The following is a 12,402-nucleotide window of genomic DNA, read 5'->3' as shown; positions in this document are numbered from 1 at the left end:
ACTATTTTAACTCTTTGCCTCAGTATATGTACTTAGTGATGCAGAGAATTTCGTCTTATGTTTTGCTTGGCTAAACACACCGATCCCTTAGACTTTTAAATGGTCAGTTCTTCATGCCTGTTACCTCTTCTCTGCACCTTTTCTAGATTGAATGCAGCTACTTTGAACAGGCAAAGTTTACTACCACATGAACAAATGGAAATGCTGCTTTCCAGGCGTTTAAACCAGTGTTCATAAAGAACAGAGCTTCTTTCTCCTAGCATAGAACAAAGAATTTATTGCAGCAAGAGAGATTCTATTTACAGAAAGTTCCCAGATCTGCCTCAGTCTTATCTTGCCCAGAGAAGTTTTGTTATTTTTCCAGTGAGTTCTTAAAAGAGGTCTTTAATCCAGGGACAGCTTTCAAGTATGCCTGATGCAAACCTGATCTATTTAAACGATTTGGGGTTTATGGCTTTTTGTTACCCCCTGCTACTTACTGGACACGTGTTTCGTTTAAGTGAGGGATTGTTCCATCAGGATCCATTGAGTCCTGCTTTACAGTGTGAATTCAGGGTTCTGCATTCACTCTAGACTGAAGTGTCGGGCTCCTCGGTTGAGGCATGCTGCAGATAGGTAGATGACCAATATGTGCACAATTGTTTAGAGTGGAGCTGATGGGTTACATAAAAAACCCCAAACATATGTTCTGGGTTTCAGTTGTTTAGCCTTGAGTTTGATTTTTAACATACTTTAAAAAGGTATTTTGAGCCTGAAAGCTGTGTTTGGAAAATTTAAATGAATAGGAATGGAATATTTCATTTGATAAACACTGAAATAAGCTAGTAAATTTCATCAGGAGGAAGGTTGTTGTGCCATTTTATCCCATTTCTTGTTATTCACTATACAGGAAAACATTCAGTACTTTCTGAAAAAGGGAGGACCCTTTAAAAGGAGTTATACTGTATAATTGTTTGGGGATTTTTACAGTGTGTGGTACAGAATGTAATGATTAGAGGGGAAAAAAGGCATTTCTGGTATGTGAGAGAAACTAGATCTGTCTTTTCTCAGTATGGCCAGTAGAAAAAGTACAATGGATGAAAAAAAAGATGTTAAAAATGATTTCTTCAGCAGAAACATGAATGCCTGGATGATTGATTACTTTGTCAAATTGGTGTTTTAAAATTCAAGAAACTCTCCCTTGATGCAGACTGACACATTACCTCTGACACTCTATTTATTGTCATAGTTACATCATCTTGTTTCCAGTCACTTTATGCTGCATAGAGCATGGATTGTTGTTTCTTGTAAGACTAAGCGTGGAGGTTTAAACTGTCATCCTTGAGGACAGAAGCTTGGCACAAAATTGTTCCCTTGGTTTTTGTAAGTCATAAAGTACTTTAATAACTAAAAACCCAAACCAGAGAGTTGTTTAAGAGGATAAAAGAGTAGTTATTCTATGACAATTTCTTCCATAAGACAGAAAGTATTGGCAAAATCAATTGGAAGAACCTGCAGCCTTGGTGATGACCATAAGTCAACAGCTGCCATGCGCGGCATTTACGATGTGACTGAGTCTAAAGTAACGGTTCAGTCTGTAATGCACAATTAATGGGAGTTCAAATCGTGGTGCTTCTGAAGAGACTGAGAAGTATTGCATATTTCTTATCTCTTAATCCAGCATTTCTGGTGTGTTAAATCCAAGCACCTATTATGGGCTATTTTTTAACAATCACTCTAAATTGATGTGGAGGCGTACGAAGCCTTGTATGGCCACATACCTTTCGTTGGGACCAGACATTAATAATCTAGTCTCTAAAGTATGCAAAAAGCATGAGAGAGCACCAGGCTGGCTGGCTCAGTGTCAAGTCGGACTTATAAAAGGTATGACTTAAAATGGAAAGCCTTTGTGACAGTTTATGCTGACTATCTCCATGTGTGTAGCCAGTGCAGGGAGTTATTTTCCACCTATTTGTGAAAACACACACGAGGAAGGTGGCTTTAAATGCAGAGGGGTGCAGACATTTCTCTTATTTAGCCAAATACCTTCCAAGGGATATTTAACTAATTTATGGGCAACAGATGGTATTTCTTCATTAGTAATTGTTTCTCCAGAAAATAACTGTGAGGATCCATGGACTCTTATCACAAGTAAAGCGCTTTCTTGAAACCGTTTGATTTGTTTTAAAATGAAAAGCCAGAACAACTTCCCCAAACCTCCGAAGCCTGTGATTTTATTATATTCTTTTTTTCTTAGAGGCAAAGACCGTTAAACACGTTGTTGCACTCTTCCCTGGAAGGAAAATCCTTAAGAGTTTATATGATGCAGGAGTAATAGAAGTTCACTAAAACTGCCTCTGCTTTTGCTCGGGTAAGATGCAATGGCATCACATCAAGATGTCAGCTGTAAGTGCTGGAAACTCTTCTGAATCCACTTTGTTCAAAATGCAGTGTTGAGAATTTCCTGATAATGAGAAAGTGTTATTCTTGTTTCAGGACCAGTGAACAAACAGTTTGATTTTTATGTCTCCATCCTTGTTCCACTAAAATAGACACCAGCCCTTGCTGTAGGAACGAGAATGCAACTGAGGCCTCTATCGCACAATAAAGGCTCTGGCCAGAAGCATTTTATTAAGTTCTGCTGAAAGAATATTATTTTGAGTAATCAGAGCGATGCCAGGAAGTTTTAACCTCAATAACCAGTAGGTTGGTGTGACAAGGCTTTCACAGCAGAAGTCACTGTTGTGTAAGACTTCACAGATCCAACACCTTTCTCACTGGGTAAACACATGCACACAGCTTGAGTAGCATTTATCTTTTATGACACCATCTGAGCTCTCCACAATCCTTAAGGTAAATTCATACAAATTTATGGAGGGAGACCTCTAAGACATGTGTATTTGATACCAGTGTGGTTATTTTGACTTTCGAGCTTTACATTTTAAAGGTCCAGAATTCAGCAATGACAGCATTTTTTCCCGGTGACAGATGCACATTTTAGGTACCGGCTTCCACAGCTGGATCTATAGAACTTCCTTTTTCCTTTTGCTTAAAACTTTCCTTTTTTTCCTTTTGCTTAAAAAAAAATACAGAGTTGCATCTTTCTTTTGTTTAGGCCCCAGTGTAAGTAATACAGCCATTAACTTGTCACCAAACTCCTCTGCCATGTGTTGCTGTCTTGTATGCAGTGTACACAGATTGTCCCGGTGCCTCATGAGAAGTTGCTACGTGTCTTTCCTTTTGCGATCCATGCATCGAGCCCTGACCTTTCTCTTCTGGATTTCTTTATTCAAGTTACAGACACCTCTGTGCACAGGTTTTGAAGCACTCTGTGCCCCGTTGCCTGTGCTAACCTCTACCATCAAAGGGCACGAGAAACAGCCTTGCTCTGGCGGGAGTGGGAGTGTGGCTGCGGTCCAGCTCTGCCGGCTGCACACTTGCTCAGTGTAGTTTGCGTTGCTGTTTTGGAGGGACTGAGACGCTGGCTGTGTTTCTTGCTTCACTCCTCACCCTGCTGGAGGCCCCCACAGCCCCTCTTTGCTAACCTTTATTTTTTCATTTGCTTTGAGACGTGTAAAAGTTGTGGTCCCATGGGTTTTGCAGGTGTCTTACCTGTTTGTATTTGTGCCAAATCTAGAGAGATAGAAAATGGGGCAGGAAACTGTTACTTTAAACAGGAAAATAACTAAACCAAACCCTTCCAACAGTGAAGGGATCAGTGAGAGGTAGAGCACCATGTTACCAGATGGGATTGCAGGGGCAAATTTATTTTGAGTGCCTTTGGTTCTTGGAAGAGCCTGTATGTTATCCCAGATCAAAGAGTTCTTTTGATGCAGTTTAACTTTTTTTACAGATGTCTTAAGGTAGGAAGCTGTATTATGGTTTACAAATAGGAAGCTGAGAGAAGATCTTCAGCTAGATAGGAGAAGGCTCCAGAGACCTTATAGCAGCCTTCCAGTACTTAAATGAGGACTACAGGATTGCTGGGGAAGCCACTGGATCAGGGAGTGCAGGGATAGAACAAGGGGTTTAAGCTGAATGAGGGGAGACTGAGATGAGATATTAGGAAGAAATGTTTTCCCATGAGGGTGGTGAGGCCCTGGCCCAGGTTGCCCAGAGAAGTCATGGCTACACCATCCCTCCAGGTGTTCAAGGCCGGGTTGATGGGGCTTTGAGCAACCTGATCCAGTGGGAGGTGTCCCTGCCCATGGCAGGGGGATTGGAACTGGATGAGCTTTAAGGTCCCTTCCAACCCAAACCATTCTATGATTCTGTGAAATACGTCAATTTTTAGGAAATCATAAGGGATTTTTAAAAATTACTATTACAACACTCTAAATAATTCCATGAAGAGGAGAGGCACAGTACTCTTATGTATGTAGCTTAACAGGAGAACTGTGCTACAGGATGCTGCATAAAATGTCAAGACTACTCACTGAGGCAGATAATTATACCAGGAAATAACATTTTGATATCTTACAATCAGCATTTCTCAGAGTTTACTGTTCACATCATTCTGTTCCTATTTCTTCTCATCTTCCAGAACAGACTGAGCTCTTGCTCCAGTGCCACTGACGGCGATAGAGTTTCTCCTGCAGCTCAAAGGCAAAACTTGTTGCAGCTTTGTGTAACTGTTAACAGCCTGAAAAATCTTATATTTGAGGAATGAGAGAGGAGAGGCACAAACATGATTTTATTTTTTTTTTTCTTTTTTTAAATGTGGAGGGACTGATGAAAGTTAAATTGGGTGCTCTTGAGTTCGTGGTGTTTTGGTTTTTTCTTTTCTTTGAGGTAAAGCTGAGTTTATACAACTATCAAACAGGGCAGCCCACATGATGGATATTGCCGTTGGCTCCAGCCACAGTTGGAGGAGTCATCAGTCACTTTTAACCTGATGAAGGGCAGAGATGGACACAAATCCCCTTCTCCAACAAGATGTAAACATTTTTCTTTTAGACTGCTTGCTTTTTCCGTTTGTGACACTTATAGAACAAAGGGTGCAATTTGAAGGAGAAAAGGTGTGGACCAGATAAGTGGTTAGTTTTTTAACTGAGTTTGTTCTGTTCTACCACTGTTTTGTATAGGAAGATTAGTCTTTGTTATGCAGGTCCCTTGATAGCTCTGGTTTTGCATACAGGGGAGCTGAAATACAGCTCTCATGTGAAAACACAGTAAAATTGCACCCTTGATTTCCAACAAGTTCTAAGTAGCAATATCCTACCCCTTTATTAGTGATGGAAGGGAATCCGTGACCAGGAGCTGCGTTACAGTGCCTGTGTTTACTGACATTCCCTACAAAGTCACTGCCCCCCTAATACGAGGGTGTTAATTACAGCTGGAGGGAAACATGGTGACTCCAAGGTCAAGAGATGAGAGCACGTAATCTGGAGTTTCCATCACAAATGAATATGCTTATGCTTCAGCTATTAAAAGCCACAAGGTTGTATTTCTTACGTGGACGCTTGCCTCTAATTAAAGAAAATGCATGTGCTTTAAGAACTCAAGAATAAATAGATACCAATTTTAATCTTTAACTTAATTTATTAATCCCTTTTTCATGTGAATGCTAGCGTATTTATTTTCTCTGCAAGTGTTGTTTGGATGAAATGAAGACTGCATTTGTCCTTACCCAATACCTTTAGAGGCAAACTTTGCCTGCAGCACAAGATAAAAAGAGCCTTATAGTCTTGTCGTATTCTTTTCTTCGTCTTTGGTGCATCTCTTTTCCCTTTCTCATTTACTTCTTGTCTGTGTGGAGGTGTTTCAGACAGTTAATCTAGTCAGGTGAATTTACAGTTGATTACTCAAAGCAGAATGGACAGCACGGATACACTCATTCAAGAGTAGAGGCATTTAGAAGTGAATTACACTGCAGAAACAAAAGCTTCTTGAATCCTGATGAGACTGTTCACACTGAAATCTGAGATGTGCAAGTACTGCAATTAAAAATAAATTCAAATTATATTTCCCAAATGACTCCTGGTAACCACAAAGGACTCAGTCTTCTTAACTCCAGCATCTTGATAAATGAATGAATCCCTGCACTTTACTCTTCACCCCAGTACTCATCTCTTTTATAGCAGAAAGATGTGCACAATTTCCCTAATGGAAAATACCCTCTCTTTTCACCAGTAACCTTGCTGCTTTATTTGTGTTGCAATGATATCATTTGTACTCCCTGCCTGCCTTCCTTATTGCTCTCCTATTTATGTTTTCATTATTTACTATGGTTTGCGTACGCTGGTGGATGGAATACTACTTCTTGACGCAAATCTTTTATGATGTTTATTGATGAGACATTTGTGAGCACAGTCGCATTGTATCCTGTTCAGATACTGTTTGTGTTTTGTGTTAATGTGCTGCTTTTCAGAAGCCTTTCTCTAAGCTGCATAAAATGAGATTCCCAGCTGAGAGCAGTTCAGAACATCTTCTTCTGGCATAGTCACTGCTTTTCTCTTTTATCTAATTGGGATTCAGTGAATGCTCTGAGACTTACATGAATAAGTACATCCAAAGCTACATTAGCTTAGGATGAGGACTGCAAGGGATGGCTGTGTGCTTCCAAAGAAGTGTTCACCTATAGCTGTACAAATATATAATGGGAGATTCTCCTCTCAGCCACGTAGTTTGGAATAGTTACTTTTCTTCCATCCTATTTGAAAGTTCTTGATGCCTATCATGGTTAGAAGGAGGAAGGATAGGAGCTTACAGACTGCTGTTCCCTCTGGATTTAACTTTCTATTCCAAGCCAGGGTTGTATTAAATGTACTGTGATGTTGCAGAAATAAGGAAGGAAGGGATGATGCGCTACCAGGTAGGGACTTAGAAAATTGTCCTCCATTTCTGGGAAATGGTGATTTTCTTTCATAATGTTAGGCAAGTCAGCCTGGTTTGGTGTTAGAAATCACATGGAAACTTCAGGAGATTTTAGGAGGAAAAGAGGAACATATTACAGTCATAATATCCTTGAAATGGCATAAATCATAGAATGGCTTCCATTGTAAGGGACCTTAAAGATCATCCAGTTCCAAACTTCCCAACCTGAGAAACTTTGCCCGAAGTTGTATACATCTTCTTTATGTTTCTTAATGTATTTTCTTACTGGGCCATCTAAATCCTGGAGACTTACCCAACAGGAATGACATTCTCCATCTCACTTAGGTAAAGAATAATACCCCTTTGATTTCCTTGCCAATCTTGTTGACTTCAAGCTGTAGCTTTTGATGTATGATTTTGTATAACACCTTGTAGAAAGAGGCCGTGATCTCATTTGTGGCCTTTGTGTAGCCCAAATGGAGAAATTGCTCTACATGGAACAAAAAGTTAATTTAATACCTTCTAGATAACATATATATCTGGTGAAAGGGGTTGTCTGGACCTGCCAAAACTGCAATCAAGACATGAAATCATAGAATCAAATAAGTAAAAAGAGAAGTAGTTGAGTGGTGTTGATTGCAGAGGATCAATCAGTAAAATAGTTTTCTTTTCTCTCAAAAAAAGAATTGTTCTGTGGTTGTGCTTTCTTTTTTGTCAAAAGTTCTGGGCAATCCCTGGAAAGCTGTATGGCCTCTCCAGACCTTGCTCAGGCTACAGTATCATGAAATGGTGTGGGTTGAAAGGGACCTTAAAGCCCACCCAGTTCCAAACCCCTGCCATGGACAGGGACACCTCCCACTGGATCAGGTTGCTCAAAGCCCCATCCAGCCTGGCCTTGAACCCCTCCAGGGATGGGGCAGCCATGACTTACCTGGGCCACTGTCTCACCACCCTCTCAGGAAAACATTTCCTCCTAATGTCTAATCCAAACCTCCCCTCTTTCATCTTAAAACTGTTCTACCTCGTCCTGTCCCTGCAATCCCTGATCAAGAACCCCTTCCCAGCTTTCCTGGAGCCCCTTTCAGTACTAGAAGCTGCTCTAAGGTCTCCCCAGAACCTTTTCTTCTTCAGGCTGAACAATCCTAACTCTCTCAGCCTGTCGTCATATGGAAGGTGCTCCAGCCCTTGGATCATCTTTATGGCTTCCTCTGGACTTGCTCCAACAGATCCATGTTCTTCCTGTGCCGAGGACTCCAGAACCGAACACAGAACTCCAGGTGAGGTCTCACAAGAGCAGAGTAGAGAGGCAGAATCCCCTCCCTCGCCCTGCTGGTTCCAATACTGCTGATGCAGCCCAGGATACAGTTGGCTTTCTGGGCTGCAAGCACACAGTGCTGGCTCATGTAGTGTGTTATTTGTTAGTCACAGAATGTTTGGTGCTTCACAGCACTCAGCTGAGCCTCAGCGGTCAAGTGACAAGAGAGAAGCAGTGGTTCCCCTGCTCTCCTCCCTGCGCTACCTTGGTCAATGGGATCTTTGATAGCCTCTAAGAATGGTCAAATGCCTTTTCATTGCTTGAGGAAGTGCCTTGTTACGAGTCCGTGCCCTCCCATGTGTCACGAAATTTCTGCACATACAGATACTGCATTTGGCCATCAAACTTTAAAAGCAGGAATAAACAAGGGCGCATGTATCACAATGCCATTTCTGATGGAATAAAACTTTGCATTTTGCAGGCATTTAACAATTTCAAGTAGCTAAGCTGCAGAAAATTGACTAATGGAATACATATAAATGTATTTAGTGCAAATGTTCAAGCACTTAGGGCAATTAGCTGTGTGCCTCTCTACCCAGAGTTCTGCTTCTAAAGAGAAGTTTATTGATTGCAAAGCAAAAGTGTACTCCTTTGTTCTTTCCCAGTAAAGAAAACAGCATTTTATGACATGGTAGAAAACAGAAGTTGATTTTTGAAGACTACCCAGAGCAGTGAAAACTGAGGTCATGTCTGCAGTGGTAAGCTTTCCCGTCAAGTGACAATTTTGACAGCTGGAGCATCACTGGAATACACATCTTCTCATTTCTCCTGCCGGCACCATGAACCTCTCACAGTGATGTTTTATATCTGCAGAAGGTGTAGGCATGCAATGGCAAGAGCCCAGGGCTTTCACCTGCTGGCATTGCTGTTGTGCTGGCCCTTACCTGCAGATGTCTGGCTATCAAGAGGCTGTGGTGGTCAGGGAAGAAATCCAAGTGGTAGAGAAGTGAGCATTTTTGTTTGAGGAAAAACTGACTGTAAGTGAAAACCATCCATGTTACAAGTGTGTAAGACAAATTAATATAATTAATTGCATGCTTTGGGCATCTCACATGTAATTTTGGACAGTAAATGTTTATTTGAGGGGATGCTTCCTTGTGAGGAAACCCAGGACATGGCAGGAAGGAGCACCAACAGTGCTGTAGACTGGTTGTTCCCAAGCTCAGGCTCCACGATGGCCATAGAAGTAGATGACTTTTTACAAGGACATGTAGTTATAGGATGAAGGGAAATGGCTTTAAATTGGAAGGGGGAAGATTTAGATTAGGCATTAGGAACTAATTCTTTATGATGACGGCGGTGAGGCACTGGCACAGGTTACCTTGAGAAGTCGTGGCTGCCCCATCCCTCGAGGTGTTCAAGGCTTTGAGCAATCTGATCCAGTGGGACATGTCCCCGCCCTTGGCACAGGGGTTGGAACTGGATGGGCTTTAAAGTCCCTTCCAATCCAAACTACTCTATCATTCTACGATGACTACAGTCCTTACAGCCTGCTTGACTTAAAATAGCCAGTATATTAAAGCATGTAATTTCTCCTCTATCTGATGGTGATGGTTTTAAACAATTTCCATTTTTCACCCCAAATATGGCTCTTTGAGCTTTGACTGTTTCTCTATTTCCAACTTGTTAAAGTACTTGGAAGGCATTATGCATCGCCTGCATACAGCAAGCTATTATAAATATTTAGCTGGTTAAAGCATTTGTGATTTTTTAACTTCAAAGTTAGAAGTAAATTGGATACTTGCAAAGACTCTTGCATTTTTTTTTAAGGGAAAGTTATCTAAGTAAATCTTTTGCAATAGTTTAGGACTTTTCATAGCGTGCCAAAATACATCCTACCTCAATTCCACTGGGATTCAGAAACTAGACGAAGTGTCAGAGAGACTAAAACAAAGATTCGTGCCTGGAATATTCCTAAAAGACTCTGACAGCATTAAGTGCTTTGAGTGCCATTCAAAAAGCTGTTGCTTGTCAGTTCCTTTTGCAGCCACTTCTCAGGTCTTATCCCATAACCTTCCAGGGAACGGGAGCCACAGCTTTGACACCTCCTCTTGGATCCTCACCGGGACCTAGGATTCCCATTTTCAGGGTGAGAGTCCTTAATTGCTGTGGCTCAGGGAACATGCCGCCTTCTACCGTCGCAGCCTTGCTTTCACGAGAAGGCAGCAGGGCCTGCTCAGTCCCTTCAGAGGATGGGTTTAAGAGTTTACCCTGGGGTGGAACAACAACTTCAGGCTTGTGCTGAGGCTGGGTAAGCAGGACCCTGCAGAGCAGGACAGTTTCATTCTAGTAGCTTCCCACTGAGGGTTTTTGCTTTTTTACTGATGAGCTTGAAATAGCTCCCTTTCTTCTGTTTGAACACCCCTTTGGAAGCGTCTGCCTTTCTCAAAGCACTGTGTCCTATCCAGGTTTTGTTTTCCACTCTGGGCAGTTGTCCCACAGTGCCTGCCCTTGATTATTTCTTGCTATTGAACTTCAGAAGCACCAGGAGTGTTCCTGGCTCTTCCTATGAGTCCACGCCAATATTTGTATGTATTGCCTGTAAGATCCTACAGTCCGTGTTTAATAGTTTTGACCCAACTATAAAACACAGCATATGACACACTGATCTGGTTTTCTAGTCACATTCATTTTGATGATTTTGACCCAAAATTTTCGTATGCGTCCCTGTTTAGTATTTGAATTATGTGTTTCCTGTTAATCTGTGATTTTTAACTACTGCACCAGCCTCACTACTGGCAGTTTATGATTTGTGCTCTGTTTGTGTGCTTATTTTTTGACAAATAAGAAAAAAAGAAATATTTGAGTGGTGTTGATTGGAGAGAATCAATCAGTAAAATAGTTTTCTTTTTTTCTCCCAAAAAAAGAATTGTTCCATGGTTGTGCTTTCCTTTTTGTCAAAAGCTCTGGGCAATCCCTGGAAGGCTGCATGACCTTTCCAGACTTCGCTCAGGCTATAGAATGGTGGAACAATTTAGGATGGAAGGGACCTTAAAGCCATCCATTTCCAACCCTCTGCCATGGGCAGGGACGCCTTCTGCTGGATCAGGTTGCTTGGAGGCCCATCCAACCTGGCTTTGAACATCTCCAACGATGGGGTGGCCACCACTTCTCTGGCCAATGTGGTCCAGTGCAGACCAGTGCTTCCCAGCCCTCACAGGGAAACATTTCTTCCCAAGATCTCATCTAAATCTTCCGTCTTTCAGCTTAAAATTGCTCCCCCCATCCTGTCCCTGCCCTCCCTCATCAAGAGCTCCTCCCCAGCTTTCCATTAGTCCCTTCCAGTACTGGAAGCTGCTCTAAGTTCTCCCTGGAGCATTCCCTTCTCCAGGTTGCACAACCCCAACTCTCTCAGCCTGTCTGCATAGGGAGCGTCCTCAGCCCTCAGGTCATCTCTGAGGCCTCTTCTGGACTCGCTCCAACAGATCCGTGTCCTTCCTGTGCTGAGGACTCCAGAACTAAACACAGGACTCCAGGTGAGGTCTCACGAGAGCAGAGGAGAGGGCCCAAATCCCCTCCCTTGCTCTGCTGGTCCTGCTGCTTCAAATGCTTCCCAGGACATGGTTGGTTTTCTGGGCATTGACAGCTCATGCTGAGGTTCACATCCACCAACACATCCAGACTCCTGTAAAAAAGGAGCATTGGTGCATCCTTCCCTCATAGGATCATTTTCTGGATAAGGTTATGAGATACTTAAGTGGAACAGTACCAGAGTCTGCACAATAACTGGACAAATGTTTGTTAATTGTTTTAATAGTATCTTATCAACACAGATGGATAAATAACTGCAAGTACATTCTGTCTCCGTTTTAAGAAAATGGAGAATTTTATCTGTGAGCAGTATTCTCCCCTCAACAAAGTATTTTAGCAACGAGGTTTGAAGAGATCTGTAACAAAGAATGTTTATGAAGCAGCTAATCTTAGACAAGTACAAGTAAAGTATTTAAAGAAGGCAAATGTTGAACTCTAAAACACAACTATTTGCAAAAGGAGTCTGGTTTCAATCAAAGTGGTGGAAACAGCTCACATGAGCTATTTATCAAGAGTTCTACAAGGCTATGGTCACAAAACGTTTTAAGTTGCCCAGAGCCTTTTGGCTAAAATCTTACTGCAGAAATTACTTGGGGTATATTAGGAAATGTGAGAACTGGAAAATCATGGATGCCCTGGCCTTGATGTGTTCAAGGCCAGTTTGGATGGGGCTTTGAGTAGAAGGTATCCCTGCTCATGTCATGGAAGTTTGAACTGGATGGGCCTTAAGGTCCCTTCCACCCCAAACCATTCCATGATTC

This window comes from Cuculus canorus, chromosome 7 (assembly GCF_017976375.1).
Source record: "Cuculus canorus isolate bCucCan1 chromosome 7, bCucCan1.pri, whole genome shotgun sequence".
NCBI classification, from domain to species: Eukaryota; Metazoa; Chordata; class Aves; order Cuculiformes; family Cuculidae; genus Cuculus; species Cuculus canorus.
The sequence above is the reverse complement of the archived record's forward strand: the minus strand, read 5'-3'. Positions refer to the sequence as shown.